Source organism: Choloepus didactylus, chromosome 4 (genome assembly GCF_015220235.1).
Source record: "Choloepus didactylus isolate mChoDid1 chromosome 4, mChoDid1.pri, whole genome shotgun sequence".
Taxonomy (NCBI): domain Eukaryota; kingdom Metazoa; phylum Chordata; class Mammalia; order Pilosa; family Megalonychidae; genus Choloepus; species Choloepus didactylus.
The window spans coordinates 122,584,015-122,600,968 of record NC_051310.1 but is presented as its reverse complement, the minus strand read 5'-3'; the positions used below and the strand labels follow the sequence as shown (position 1 = coordinate 122,600,968).

At 36.0% G+C, this 16,954-nt stretch overlaps 1 protein-coding gene across 2 annotated transcripts in view; it reads left to right on the top strand.

The window, feature by feature from the left end:
- TCF12 (transcription factor 12) overlaps window positions 1-16,954 on the top strand; it is a 500,835-nt gene that overhangs the window by 333,761 nt on the left and 150,120 nt on the right. The window lies entirely within an intron of this gene.

The following is a 16,954-nucleotide window of genomic DNA, read 5'->3' as shown; positions in this document are numbered from 1 at the left end:
TGACTACAAAATTATATTCAGATGCCACCTTGAAACCATTTTTCTTCAGCAGCATCCCTCAAGGAACATTAGCTCTGCTATTAATGTACATAAAATGCTGCTGACATACTGCAAAATTCAGGCTAATTTAATAATGCCTGATGGGCCTTACTTCATGTTAAGATGATGTAATAATACGTTGCTAAATGAGTCTCCTCATGTTACCTTCACGGCAGTCGCATAACTGATGAGCCATTAAAAGGAAACTGGTTTAGCAGTGTTACTGGAAACATTGATGGGTCATTCTACAATTGAATTTTTTTTCATTGAGCCAACCCAGAGCATAGAAGCCAACATCTTTATTAACAATAGGTACAATACTTTAAAAACTGCTACAATTAAGTGAAAATTCATTTTATCATTAGGAGAGAGTTTTCCATTGATACCTCTCAAACAAGTATTTATTATAGTTAGTGTAAATAAACACTTATTTCTTAACCTGTTCAAGCCTAAAAGATGGCAGGGTCTTAATTTTGTTCCTAGAGATTTAATTTTCACCAGAATTCGGATATTGTACCCTTGAGAAAATGACAATTAGCTTTGAACATTCAGTTAATTCTTAGTTATTTGCAAATTTACTCAGATCACATGCTACTTTCCCACCCTCCTTTTCCATTATAACTGTTCTTATTAGGTGCCAGTCCTTAAATATAGGGACATAATGCTGATGATAAAAGTATCAGTATATCAGGAAGCTATAACAGTGATAAGTATGTATACACCTAATAATGGAGCATCAAAATAAATGAAGCAAAAATTGATAGAATTAAATGGAAAAATAAATTCACAATCACAGTTGGAAATTTGAATACCTCTTATCAATTGACAGAATAACTTAAAAAAAAATTCAGCAAATGCATAGAACTGAATGAACTGTCAACCACTTGACCTAATTGATATTTGTAGATATTTATAGAACTCTGTTCTTAACAACTGAAAAAATATAAATTCCTTTCAAGGGCCCATGATTCGTTCAGTAATACTGAGCCGTATGCAGGTACATAAAACCAATGTCAGTCAGTTGAAAATGTTTGAAATCATACAGAGTATGTTCTCTGGCCACAGCAGAATTAAATTAGAAGTCGTTAAGATACTGAGACAAACACCACATATTTGGAAATTAAACAACACACATCTTAAATAACCTTTGGGTCATAAAAGAAATCACAAGGGAAACTAGAAAATATTTCTAGCTGAATGAAAATATGACAAACTTTGTGGGATGCAGCTAGAGCAGTGTCTAGAAGGAAATGTATATTTTTAAATGCTTATTTTAGAAAAGTAGATCTATAGTGAATGACATGAGAATTTGCCCTAAGAAGTTAAAAGAAGAAGGAAAAGAAAAGCCAAAGTAAATTGAAGGAAGGAAATAAAAATAAGAGCAGAAATTAATGTAGTAGAAAAAAACAACAAAGCCAAAATTTGGTTCTTTGAAAGACCGATAAAGTTAATTACCCCTACCAAGACTGATTAAAAAAAGAGAGAGAAGGATGAAAGGGGGACTAGGGGAGGGAGAAGAGGGACCATGAATTACCAGTATCAGGAATTAAAAAGAGATCATCAACATAAATTGAATATATGTTAAGAGGATATTAAGGAAATGTGAACAACTTAGTCCAGCAAATATGACAACTTAAATGAAATAAACAAATTCCTTGAAAAATGCTTACTAAAAGGAGAAAAGATAAAGCGGAACATCCAAATAGTTCCATATCTAATAATGAAATGGAATTAGCTTAAAAAAAAAACCTTCCTGCAAAAAAGTTTGAGGGCCATATGGTTTCAGTGATTAATTCTATCAAAATACATAAGAAAGAAATAACACCCATTTTACACAAACATTTTCAGAAAGTTGAGGAAACATTTCCCAACATGTATTTTGAAGTGAGCTTAACTATAATACCTAATACCCAAACCTGACAAAATTTCAGCCTATCTTCCCTTCCCTTTCCTTCTCCAGAGAGAGAGATGGACAAAGATGTAAAAATCTTTAACAAAATGTTAGCAAAACTAGTCCAGCAACAATAAAAAGGATAGTACACCATGCCTGCATGGGGTTTATACCAGAAATGAAAGTTCAAATTAACATTCGACAAGCAATCAATTTAGTTACCACATTAACAGAATTATGGAGAAAAACAATATGGTCTCTTTCATAGATGAAGAAAAGGACTCTGACAAAATCAAACATTCATTCATCATAAAACTTCTCAATAAACTAAGAATAGAAGGCACCCTTCTCAGTTTGACAAAAGACATGAATAACCTACAGCTAATAGATATACTTTGTGATAAGAAACTAAATGACCTCTTAAAATATCAGGAACAAAATATGAGTTTCTGTTCTCGACAGTTGAATTTTATGTCATGGCCAGTGTACTAAGGTGAGAAAAATAATGACAGAAAGATTGGAAAAGAATGTGTTAAATTGAATGTATTTTCAGATGACATGTTTCTATACATAGAAATTCTTAAGGATTCACCAAAAAAAAAACTTGTAAAACTAAGTAAATTTAGCTATGTCACAGGATACAAGATCAATGTAAAAAATCAATGATATTTCTATAAACTGGGAATGAATGGTTAGAAAATGAAATTAACAAAACAGTATCATTTACAGTAGCATCAAAAAGCATAAATACTTAGGGATAAATTTAACAAAAGGAATATATGACTTCACAGTGAAGTCATATAATAAATCAAAGAAGGTCTAAATAAGTAGAAAGATATGCTATGTTCATGAATTGGAAGACGGTATCATTTCCATGTCAGTTCTTTCCAAATCTATCCATAGTTTTGAAATCCCCAATCAGTTCTCCAGGCTTTTTATTGAAATTGACAAGATGATTTAAAAGTTTATCTGAACCCCCCTATGTGGGATCTGACACCCAGGTGTGTAAATCTCCCTGGCAACATGGAATATGACTCCCGGGGAGGAATCTAGACCTGGCATCGTGGGATGGAGAACATCTTCTTGACCAGAAGGGGGATGTGAAATGAAATAAAATAAGTTTCGGTGGCTGAGAGACTCCAAAAGGAAACGAGATGTCACTCTGGTGGGTACTCTTACACACAATATAGATAACCCTTTTTAGGTTCTAATGAATTGGAATAGCTAGCAGTAAATACCTGAAACTATCAAACTACAACCCAGAACCCTTGAATCTTGAAGACAATTGTATAAAATGTAGTTTATGAGGGGTGACAGTGTGATTGGGAAAGCCATGTGGCTCACACTCCCCTTTATCCAGTGTATGGATGGATGAGCAGAAAAACGGGGGAAAACAAAAAAAAAAAACAAAAAACACTAAATGAAGAATGGGGGGGGGACAGTTTGGGTGTTCTGTTTTTACTCTTGTGTTTTCTATTCTTGCTTTCACTTTTTCTGGTACAAGGAAAATGTTAAAAAATTGATTGGGGTGAAGAATGAACAACTATATGATAGTAATGTGATCAATGGATTATATACTTTGGATGATTGTATGGTATGTGAATAAATCTTAATAAAAAAAAGTTTTTCTGAAAATGGAAAAGATTAAGAGAAGGCAAAACAATCTTGAAAAAGAACAAGAAGCTAAAAGACTTACCTTGCCTGATGTCAAGACCTACTATAAACCAGTACTAATCAAGACAATGTGGCATTTATATTAGGATTAAGAAATAGATCATGGAACAGAATAGAGGATCCAAAAAGGGACCCACACCTATATGAAAAATATTAGATAGGACCACCATGAAAGTTCAGTGAGTAAAGAAGCATCTCTTTGATGAATGGTACTGAAACAATTGTATACCAATATAGGGGTTAAAAAAAAAAAAAATTCAACCCTTACCTTATCTTACATCATATACAAAATACACAAACATTAATTTTAGATGGATGCTAGACTTAAACAAGAAAACTACAGGAGTAAAGCTGCTAGCAAAAAAGAAAGAAAGAAAGAAAAACTACAGAAAGTATAGTATAAACCATGAAAAAGTAAAATTAACAAGCTGAACTTAATCAAAATGTAAACTTTTGCCTATCAAAAAATACTGCCAAGAAAATGAAAAGAGAAGCCATAGACTGAGAGAAGATATTTGCAACACATAACATCTGGCAAAGGACTTGTATGTAGAACATATAATAATCCTCAACAACTCAGTAATTGAAAGACAAACAACCTAATTTTAAAAATGGAAGGGACTCATCTGAGATGGTGGCATAGAGAGGAATGGAAGCTAGTTAGTCCCCCTGGAACAACTAATAAACAACCAGGAACAACTAGTAAATAATCCGGAATAACTGCGGGGGGACAAACGTGACTGTCCACTAATCATACACCAACTTGAATTGGGAGGAATGCCTAAGATCACAGCATAAAATCTGTAAGTAACAATTGCAGATCCAAGCCAGGAGCCCCCTCCTGCCACGGCCTGAGCTGCAAAGCCTCGTGGTGCTAGAGAGCAGCTCTCTCCAAGCAAGTGAATACAGCTCAGCTAAGCTCCAACTGTGGTTTTAGTTAATGTGGACTGCTCGATACAAGCTACAACTCCCCAGCAAGCAGACAGAGGCTTTGGGTGACTACTGACCTTGGAGAGCTGGAAAATGGCCATGGACTGGCCCTGAAGGGGGCTTTCTATCCCTGTTTTGGCTCAGTGGAGAGAGCCTCAGCCATTTTCAGTTCCCATCTCTCTGACCCAGACAAGGTTGGAGATAGCACAGGCAGAGAGAGACCATTGAAATGCTAATGACCTCTCCCTGGGGGGTCTATCTTCCCTAAGAGAAAAGAGGTGGGGCCCAGCTCTACTCCCCACCTTCCATTCAAAACCAGACCCCAGAGCCTGGGGGAAAACAGCCACACCTCCTGACACCAGTCTGGAGTTACAGGCTGACGGGCACCACAAGCTGGGCAGAAAAGCAGTGACCTGAGGCCTCATAGGGTGTATCAGTTTTCTAAGACACACCCTCAGGGAAACTGAATACTGAATATTTCTTCCTTCTGGGACTGGAGCCTGTTTTGGTCTGGGAAAACCTGATTGGGGTATTTAAACAACTAGTACTAAGTCAATTCCAAAAGTTTAGGGAGGATATGGTGAAAGAGATGAACCGTATAATGAAAACAGTGGGCGTACATAAGGTAGAAATTGAAAGTTCGAAAAACCAACTGGCAGAATCTATGGAAATGAAAGGCACAACACAAGAGATGAAAGACACAATGGAAATATACAACAGCAGATCTCAAGAAGCAGAAGAAAACACTCAGGAACTGGAGAACAAGGCACCTGAAAGCCTACACACAGAAGAGTAGATAGAGAAAAGAATGGAAAAATACAAGCAACGTTTCCAGGAACTTAAGGACAAAATGAAAAGCAAGAGTGTACATGTCATTGGTGTCCCACATGGAGAAGAGAAGGGAAAAGAGGCTGAAGCAATAATAGAGGAAATAATTAATGAAAATTTCCCATCTCTTATGAAAGACATAAAATTACAGATCCAAGTACCACAGTGTACCCCAAACAGAATAGATCTGAATAGGCCTACGCCAAGACACTTAATAGTCAGATTATCAAACGTCAAAGATAAAGAGAGAATCCTGAAGGCAGCAAGAGAAAAGCGATCCTTCACATACAAAGGAAGCTTAATAAGACTTATGTGTGGATTTCTCAATAGAGACCATGGAGACAAGAAGGAAGTGGGTTGATATATTTAAGATACTGAAAGAGGAAAACCACCAACCAAGAATCCCTATATCCAGCAAAACTATCCTTCAGATATGAGGGAGAGCTTAAAATATTCTCCGACAGACAGTGAGAGTTTGTGAACAAGATACCTACTCTACAGGAAACACTAAAGGAAGCACTGCAGACAGAAGGGAAAAGACAGGAATGAGAGGTTTGGAAAACAGTTTTGGGAGATAGTAGCACAGCAATGTAAGTATACTGAACAAAGATGACTGGGAGTATGGTTGAAAGAGGAAGATTAGGACCATGTGGGATACCAGAACAGAAGACGAAGTATAAAGACTGGGACTGTGTAACTCAGGGAATCCTAGGGTGCTCAACAATTGTAATAAAAGGTACAAATATGTTTTTGCATGAGGTAGAACAAATGAGTGTCAGCATTGCAAGGTGTTAAAAATAGGGTGGGATTGGGTGGGGGATACAATTAATGCAAACTAGAGACTATAACTAACGGAAACATTGTATTATGCTTCCTTTAATATAACAAAGGAAATATACCAAAGCTAAATGCACGTGGGGGGTGGGGTTAGGGGAAGGGCTTGGGACTCCTGGCATTGGTGATGTTGTTTGACTCTTTATTCTACTTCAGTTTAATCCTGTCTCTCCTTTTGTTGTTTTCTAGCTGTCTTGATTTGTTTTCCTCTTTCTCTTTTCTTTTTCTTTTGTGTCTCTGCCTTCTTTGACTCTTTCTCCTTTGTGGAAAAAATGGAGATATCCTTATATAGATAGTGGCAGTGGTGCCGAATACATAAATATGTGGCTGTACAGGGAACCAATAATTGTTCATTCAGGATGGAATGTATGGTGTGTGAACAAAACTGTCTTAAAAGAAATGGGTTGATGAAGAAACCATGAGGGCACTATATTGAGTGAAATAAGACAGATACATAAAGGCAAATATTACAGGGTCTCACTGATATGAACTAATTATAATATGTAAATTCATAGACATGAAATATAAGTTACCAGCATATAGAATGAGGCTGAAGAATGGGGAGCAGTTTCTTATTATAAGCAGATTGTTCAACTGGGGTGAACGTTTGGAAATGGACAGGGGTGATGATAGCATGTTGTGAGAATAACTAACAGTGCTGAAAGATGTGTGAAGGTGATAGAAAGGGTAAGATCAGAGTCATGTTTGTCACCAGAAGGAAAGTTGGAGGTTAAAAGATGGGAATTTATAAAACAGTGAACCTTGTGGTGGACAATGTCTGTGATTAATTATACAAATATTAGAAATCTGTGTCATAAACTAGAATAAATGTATGACACTATAACTAGAAGTTAATAATAGAGGGGCATATAGGAAAAATATATATACATACTATTGCTAGCTATATACTACAGTTAGTAGTATTTTAACATTCTTTCATCAACAGTAACAAATGTACTATACCAAAACTATGAATCAATAATGGAGAAGGGGGTGGTTAGGGGTATGGGAGGATTTGGGTTTCCTTTTTTTGTCTTTATTTCTTTCCTGGAGTAATGAAAATGTTCTAAAAATTTAAAAACAAAATTAATTGTGGTGATGAATACACAGCTGTATGATGGTACCGTGGGTAATTGATTATACACTTTCGATCTTTGGATAGTTGTATGTGAACAATATCAATAAAAAATATACATACATAAATGGACAAAACTCTCATGAGCAGGAGCTTTACAAAAGAAAATATACAAATGGCCAATAAGGACATGAAAATGTACACAATATTGTTTGCTACCAGGCACATACAAATTAAAACAACAGGGTTTTTAACTACATACCTACCAGAATAGCTAAAATTAAAAAAGACTGAGAATATCCAAATATTGTCAAGGATATGGAACCATCTGAAGTCTTATACATTGCTAGTCAGAGTCTAAAGTGGTACAACAAGTTTAAAATACTAGTAGTTTCTTCTGAAATTAAATATGCATCTACCCCATTACCCAACAATTTTACTCCTATATATTTACCCAAGAAAAATGAAAACACTGTTCACAAATAGCTTTATACAAAATGTTCCTAGCAGCTTTATTCATAGTAGTTTAAAACTGGAAACAACCCAGGTGTTCATCAGTAGGAAAAGAGATAAATAATCTGTGGTATATTCATACAGTGAATGCTACCTAGCAATAAAATGAAATACTCTAATGATACATGCAACAACATGAGTGACTCTCAGTAATTGTGCTGAGGGAAAGAAGCCAAATTTCAAAATACATACTCTGCGATTCCGTGAAATTCTACAATAGGAGGAACTATCCTGTGTTGATAAAAATCAAGTTGGTGCTTAGCTCTGGGAGGACAGGATGGGTTGTGAAGGAACCCAAGGGAATTTTCTGGAGTTATAGAAATGTCTTGTGGCTTCATGTACATTCATCAAAACTGATTGAGTAATAAACTTAAGATGTGAGCATTTAATTGTGTATAAAGAACACCTTAGTTTTAAAAGAAAGGAAAAGAAAAGAAATGTCATTTAAATAGCATCTAAACAACTTAAAATACTTAAAAATAAATTTTACCAAAAGATGTGCAAGATTTTGATAATGAAAACTGCAAAGCTTAGAAATATTTTAAAACACCTTAGCAAATGCAGATTTACCATGTTCATGGACTAGAAGACAGTATTCTTAAGGTGTAAGTTGTTCCTAAACCGATCTGTAGATTCAGTGCAATCCCAGGTATAAGCCCATCTGTGTTTATTTGTATAAATTAACAAACTGATTCTAATTTTTTTGGAAGTTCATAGGAATTAGAATATACCAAGTATTCTTGAAAAATAAAGAGTAGAATTGAAGAATTTATGGTACCTGAGTAGAGACTTAATATAAAGCTGCGGCATCAAGCAATGTCATAAGGGCATGGTTGGTAAATTTGACAGTGAAATAAAACAAAATTTGGAAGTATTCCCACTTACACGGTTCACTTGATTTTCAACAAAGTTGCCAAAGTATTCCGGTGGGCAAAGGAAAGAATTTTCAGCAAAAGAAATAACAACTGGTGACGCATGCAACTAGGTGAATGAACCTTGAGGACATTATGTTGAGTGAAATAAACCAGAAGTAAAAGAAAATATTGTAAGGCCTCACTAATATAAACTGACTATAATGAGCAAATGCTGAGAATTGAATTCGAGAGCATAGGTTATCGGGATAGAAAGTGGGCAGAGATTGGGCAATCAATTATGCAAGAGTACAGAATGTTCAATAAGGCTTATTGTAAAGGTTCCTGTTATTATCTGTTAGCTCTTACAGCAGTCAAAAATGAAACAAAGTTTCAGTGGCTAAGAGATTTCAAATAGAGTCGAGAGATCATTCTGGAGGTTATTCTTATGCATTATATAGATATTCCTTTTTACTTTCTAGTGTCTTAGAATAACTAGTAGGTATCCTGAATCTGTTAAACTGTAATCCAGTGGACTTGATTCTTGAGAATGATTGTATAACTGTATAGCTTTTATTGTCTGATCATGTGATTATGAAAACCTTGTGACTGACACTCCCTTTATCCAGTGTATGGGCAGGTAAGTAATAAAATAAAGACAAAAAATATATAATTAATGGAGAGGTGTATAAAGGGTATGGGATGTTTTGAGTGCTCTTTTTTCCTTTTTTTTTTCTTTTTTTCTTTATTTCGGAGTAATGAAAGTGTTCTAAAATTGTGGCGGTGAATGTACAACTATTGGATGATATTATGAGCCGTTGATTGTATGCTTTGTATGGATTATATGGTGTGTGAATATATCTCAATAAAATTGCATTAAAAAAAGAAGTAACAACTGGATATACATATGGACAAATACATACTTTAGTCCTTCTCTCACACTAGACACAAAAATTAATTTGAAATGGATGCCAGACCTCAGTGTAAAAGCAAAACTATAAAATTTTAAGAAAACACAAAGGAATGTCTTTGCAACGTGGAGTTAGCAAAGGTTTCTCCTACAGGATACAGAAAGAAATACCCACATAAGGAAAAAAAAATGATAAATTTTACTTTGTCAAAATTAAGGACCATAGTTAAGAAAATGAATAAATAGGCAAGTCACAGACTAGTATTCAATCTTTGTAAAACATGTATTTGACAGAGCAGTAGTGTTCAAGATATATTAAGATCTCTTACTACTCTGTAATAAGGTTACCTGAGGTTTTACAGGTTTTGTTAGTGAAGTGGCTGAACAAAAGACTTTCAGTTCTTTCTAAACTTGTAATTCTACAGTAATTTTAGAAACAGGTTCATTTCTATTTGGGAATGTGATTACATGCTGCTACATAAAAGATTACTGTGGTGTAGCTACTATCTTTCTTTTTTCTTTTTTACTTTTTAGAGCTTCCTTCTGAGGAAGACAGACTTCCTTAGCCAGTGAGGATTGATAGTTTTAGAGTTTTAGCTATATGACTTGATGGAGTGATTTCAGGCAATGTATTTAGGAGAAAACCCTAAAAGATGAGATGAAATAGTTACACAGCCCAAGATGTCCTTAAAAATTTAATTTTGACTGATCTTACGCAAGTTTTTAAGTTACTGAGATTGTGAATTTTTAATGAATTTTAAATTATTTCAGTAACCCTAATTGATCTGTGGATTTAGTTTGAGGTGGTTCTTTCACATATTTCTGTAAATTTAAAATGAATTCCTCTAGAATTATTTGATATGATTTGCTTTATTTCAAACCCACTTTTTTTTGCATGTAGGAATTTTATTGGTAGGTGTTCTTGGCAACACTTGTGAGGGAGTGAGAGCAACAGGATTGGGCATAGAGAAAAGTAGAACCGTGATGCAGTCACAACACAGGACCCAGCCATTACTGTGGACCTGCAAAGCTGACCCATATGGATACAAGGGGGCTTGGCCTTTTACTCCTGTATCAGTCAGTCAGTGAATAGAGGCTCTTTCTCTGGGCAGGAAGTCATATTAGAGGAGGCAGTTCATGTTGGCTGGAGGCAGTTTTAAAGGGGAGATTCAGCTGTGAGCTGTCAGTATCCAAGACTGCTAACAGCTAGGGTAATAAGTGCCTCGGTCCTGAGGAGAAGCAAGGGGTTTATGGGCAGCACACATCCACTGCAATATGTATGTATTAAAGTAACAACCTAACTTCATTCCTCCTTCAACTCCTTTTTACCCCACTTTTCACTCATGTCCTTCCCTCTAGGACCATACCTTGTTCTAATTCTTTGTTTATTGGTGAGATCTGTGGGTTACAGAATACAGAGATCTCACCATCTTCATTTTCTATCATTCCAAACCCTCTTCTGAGTTGGGTCTTTGGCCCCTAGTAGGTGGAGCTCCCCTTAGACCCCAGCCTTCACCCCTGATTTCTTGATTGCCACCTGAGGGTATATCAAAGACCCTTGAAGGCCCCTCTTCTCAGCTTGAAGATGGAACCCATTCAGTGCCCTAAATCTCTTTTTCTCCACTCAGCCGCAGGTGTCTCTGAGTCAATCAAAAGCTTTTTCACCCTAAGCCTCTGTATACATTATTCTTCACATGCTCCTCATGGTCTGTGGCTCCTCTGCTGCTTAACTTTTCCAGTTTATAACACAATTTCTCCTGCTTTCCAGCTTTCAATATGTTTTTATTTCCCTGCAATTTTATTGAGGTATAGTCACATACCATAGAATCATCCAAAGTGTACAGTTGTTCACAGTATCATCATATAGTTGTGTATTGATCACCACAATCAATTTTTGAACATTTTCATTACTCCAAAAAAATAAAAGTAAAAGTTAAAAAGAACCCCAAACATCCTATCCCCCACTATTATTCATTTATGTTTTTGTTGTCCCCATTTTTCTACTCATCTTTCCAAATACTAGATAAAGAGGGTGTGAGCCATAAGGTTTTCACAATCACACAATTACATTGAATTAGCTGTATAGTTATACAGTCGTCTTCAAGGATCAAGGCTACTGGATTGCAGTTCAACAGTCAAACCTAGTTTTAATCAGGTAAGAAAAAGAATTTTCCACTGTTTTCATAGAATTAATAAATAAATTTTTATCCCACAGCATAATGTGTTCGTTGTATTTTAACATTTCATTGACCAAATTTTTGTACTTTTATTCCTTATTTTTCATAAAAAGAATCCCTCATTCCCTAGGATTATTGTGCCCTTGTGAATATAGCATATCCAATTCATAAGAATTTGTCGCAAGTTTTGCTTTTTTAAATAGTTCACCTTATTTTTAGAGCAGATTTAGGTTTGCAGAAAGAAAATTGCATAAGAAGTATAGAATTCCCATGTACTCCCCTCACTTACACAGGTAACTTTCTTAGTAGATCAAATTCATTTATAGTATAAATGCTTCATCTTTTTTCTCATGCCGTCTACTGAGTGAAAAATGTCAAGGAAACAATTTCACTTATTACAGAACTTGCTTAAAAAATAAAGGAGCAAGCTAACAAGTATTTGCCTGATTTACTGTGTGCAAGGAATTGGGCCTGGAAACAGAATATCAAAATTAGTATCAGTCCTCAAGCAGCTTTCATTCTAGCTGGGGGAGACAAGCTATGTACATACAGAAAATTAACTAAAGACATAAGATGATCATAATAAATCTCAAATAAGTAGCACAGTGTTATGTGTCATAAGATTGTTGTAAAATGACCTAAGAAATGATTGCAGTTTACTTGCTTGTTCAATCACAAGTTGCCAATACAACCAATACACAATAACCACATCAAGGGAACACAACATAGATAAAGGGGAGGAGGATACTAGAGTCTCTAAAGCCCATCGGCTGCAGGCTGACACAAAGCAGGCAGGTCCTTTTAATGAGAGGTCTTGGGAGCTGATCTAACAGTTTTTGATGCAGCTAATATAGTTTCACATATAGTCATATTTCCATAATGGAACATATTTGGCCATTCTGTGACCTTAAGGGTTATATGAGCATCATTTTTTGTATCATAGCTCTACTGTAACCCTGTTCTCATGATCTCATTTTACAATAATGGAGGTAATTTCACATGAACCCCAGGCCGTTCTTTTATAGAATTTAACAGTCGTTGCTGTATAAGAATTATAGTATAGTGCATGGTCAGGGTACAGTACTCTCTACACTGGTATTTCCCTCATTTTCCTCTTATGCCTCTTTGTCTCCTTTTCCTTTTCTTCTTCCTCAGTACCATAATTACCATCATAATTACCATCATTAATTTCTCACATATCCATTATGTCATAGCCAAATAGTTTAAACTGCTTGCTGACACTTCTAATTACCAACTTTTCCTATTTTGTGCCACACGCAGGATCGTGTCTGTTATAAGACTTGTCGTATTTCTGCCTACAGGATTATAGTGACTATTCATAGCACATCCCAGAATTTTTTGGCAGTTTCCCATTGCTTGGTAAACTGAGTTATATTAGCTCCTTCAGAGCAGTGCAGTCCTTTTGTTCTGTCCTTGTGGGTAGACTATGAATCTCATATGTTTACAGTGGTGATCTCCGTATCTACTTAAGTATCTCAAGCTGTCATAACGCTTCCACTGTAAAATGTTGGTCAAACTAATCTGTGTAAGCATGGGAAAGTGAATGTTCTAGGGAAAAGAAATGTTCTAATTCTGATGTTTTCCTGTACTACTATAAGTATCCTGAAGTGTGAAGTCTACTTGTTTTTGCTATCCAGTATAGCCAGCCAGATATTAAATATTTTCCTTTAATTTGTATAATTGGATCCCTGTTAGTTGTTACTATCATTGTAGTTTCATTACCAGAATTACCAGTCACGCTTTTCCTGTCTCAAGAGCCATGGTTAGTATTTCTGGCCATAACACTAAGCAAAAAATATAGCAAGCAAAACATTAAATATATAGCCTGAACTTCTGGGGAAGATGGCAATGTAGGGGGCTGCAGTACTCAACCCTTCTCCAAAATCAGCTAGTAGACAGGCAGAAACTGTCTGAAATAACTGTTCTGGGGCAAGGCTGAGTACTGATCACAGATTTTGATCTGCAGATTGTGATCAGTGGGTCCCAGCTTTGAGCTGCATATTCACCCCACCTTGGACAGGGACCACCCAGCCATTCTTTCAGTCCTTCCCCCATACATGGGTGAAGGCATGGTGGAAGATCAGACGAAGGGTCACCTCAGGGCTGCAGAGACGTTTGCTGATGAGTGACATCTACTTGGCAGACCAGGAAAGTGCAGGTTTGGGGAGCTGTCCAAATGGCTTTTTAGTGTCTTTCCAGACCCTCTCCCCAGGCTTTTTGGAACTAATATATGCCCCTTTGTAGGTTACTAGCCCCTTTTTGGCCAGGAAATAATGACTTGGGAAAGTCCTCTCTGGGGTGACCCTCCTTCCAAAATTTGCCTTCCAGGCAAAAGAGCTGAGTCAGTGTAAAGAGAGTTAAAAAGAAATTATAGAGTCAAAACTAAAACAATCAAAACAGATTGAGATTCCTGGATAAGGAACAGAGGAAAGGAAGCTTTGCCCTGGGAGTGAAACAATGGCACAAAGTGTGTGGTCTTTAAAATTGTACTTCATACGCAGGGCAAGAATACAATGAAGAAGAGCTGGAAAAATCTGATCAGTTAAACACAGGCAATTCTAAAGGTCTAGAATAAATTGAACCAAGTGTCAAAGAAGAGACATAACAAAAGCCAATCAACAATAAAACCCTAGGCAAGAGAAAGAACTGACTTTCAGAGTAAACTCATCACGATAATCAGCTGCCAAGACTTCTGCAAAAAATTGCAAGCCATACTAAGAAAAAGGAAGATATGGCCCATTCAAAGGAACAAGTTAAAACTTTGGAGGAGACAGAATTTGCAACAACTAATCAAAGACGTCCAAACAAATCTGCTGTGTCAATTCAAGGAGATGAAGAAAGATAACGTCAAGAGATAAAGGATATTAAAAAGCACTGGGTGAGCATAAAGAAGAACTTAAAAGTATGAAAATGTACATAACTGAACTTACGAGAGTGAAAGGCACAATAGAAGAGATTAAAAATACACTAAAGGCATAAAACAGATTTGAACAGGTGGAAGAAACAGTCAGTGAATTAGAAGATAGGGCAATTGAAATTCCAAGAAGAACAGATAGAGAAAAGAACGGAAAGAACTAAGCAGGGTCTCAGAGAATTGAGTGACAGCACAAAGCACATGAACATATGCATCATGAGTGTCCCAGAAGGAGAAAAGGGAAACAGGGCAGAAAGAGTATTTGAGGAAATAATGGCCAAAAAATTCCCAACTGTTCTGAAATACATAAACATACATGTCCAAGAAGCACAACATACTCCAAAGAGAATAAGCCCTAATAGACCTACTCCAAGAGACACATTAATGAGAATGTCAAATGCTAAAGTTAAAGAGAGAATCCTGAAAGCAGCAAGAAGAAAGCAGTTCTTCAAAAACAAGGGAACTGCAGTAAGATTAAATGCCAATTACTCATCAGAAACCATGGAGGTACTGAAAGAGAAAAACTGCCAGCCGGGAATTCTTTATCTGGCAAAACTGCCCTTTAAAAATGATGGAGAGTTTAAAGTACTCACAGATAAACAGAAACTGAGAAAGTTGATCAACAAGAGATCAGTCCTACAAGAAGTACTAAAGGGAATTCTGCAGGCTGAAAGGAAAGCACAAGCTAGAAAGGCTTGGAAGAGAGTGGAGAAATGAAGATTCTCAGTAAGAGTAACTAAAAGAGTAAAAAAGAGACAAAAATAATAAATGACATATGAAAGCCAACGGAGAAATTGGTTGCAGTAAATACTACCTTTACAGTAATAAATTGAATGTTAATGGATTAAACTCCCCAATCAAAAGACACAGATTGGCAAAATGGATTAAAAAGTATGATCTGTCTGTATGCTGTTTCCAAGAGACTCACCATAAACCTGAGGACACAAATAGGTTCAAAGTGAAAGGTTGGAAAAATGTAATCCACACAAACAGCAACCAAAAAAATAAATAACTGGGGTAGCTATACTAATACCAACAAAATAGCCTTCAAATGCAAAAACCATTGTAAGAGCAAAAGAAGGGGCCTTCCACCAAGAAATAACAGCCGTAAGTATTTATGCATTTAAGGGGTCCCCAAAATACATGAGGCAAATACTGAAGGGAGAAATAGATGTCTCTACAGTAATAGTTGAAGACTTCAGTACAACAGTCTCATCAATAGATAGAATACCTAGACAAAGATCAATTAGGAAGCAGAGATCTTTGGAATAATATAATAAATGGACTATACCTAACAGACATATACAGAACATCGCACCCCCAAAAGCTGTGTATATATTCTTCTCAAATGCTCATGGATCATTCTCCAGGATAGACCACATGTTGAGTCACAAAACAAGTCTCAGGAAATTTTAAAAGATGAAAATTTTACAGAGCACTTTATCTGACCATTATGGAATGAAGCAGGAAATCAATAACAGGCAGAGAACTGGAAAATTCACGAATATATGGAGGTTAAAGAACACATTCTTTAAACAATAAGTGGGTCAAAGAAGAAATTGCAAGAGAAATCGGTAGATATCTTGAGACAAATGAAAAAGAGAACACAACATATCAAAACTTACTTGATGTGGCATAGACAGTGCTGAAAGGGAAATTTATAGCCATAAATGCCTACATAAAAAAGAAAGAGCTAAAGTCAGATACCTAACTGCACACTTGGAGGAACTAGAAAAAGAACAAGCAGTGTATCCAAAAGCAAGCAGAAGCAAAGAACTAACAAAAATAAGACAGAAATACATGAAATTGAAAGTAAATCAATAGAATTAACAAAACCAAAAGTTGGTTCTTTGAGAAGGTCAATACAATTAACAAACCCTTAGTAAAAAAGAGAGAAGACGCAAATAAATAAAATCAGAAATGAATGGGAGTTCATTACCACTGACCCCATAGAAATAAAAAAAGATCCTGAAAGGATAAAATGGATAATTTCTTAGAAACACTGTGCTGGTTTGAAGCTATTATGTACCCCAGAAAAGGCCATGTTCTTTTTAATCCATTCTTGTGGATGTAGACTTAGTATAGGTGGGACCTATTGATTAGGTTGTTTCAATTGAGATGTGACCCACCCAATTCAAGGTGAGTCTTAATCCTTTACTGTCATCCTTTATGAGAGCATAAAGGACAGAAAAAAGCCAGAGTTCAGAGAGAAAGATACACAGAGAGCTCAGAGAGAAAACCCAGAGAGAGCTAAAGGCAAATAGCCCCAGACATGCTAAGAGAGGATCCACAAACGC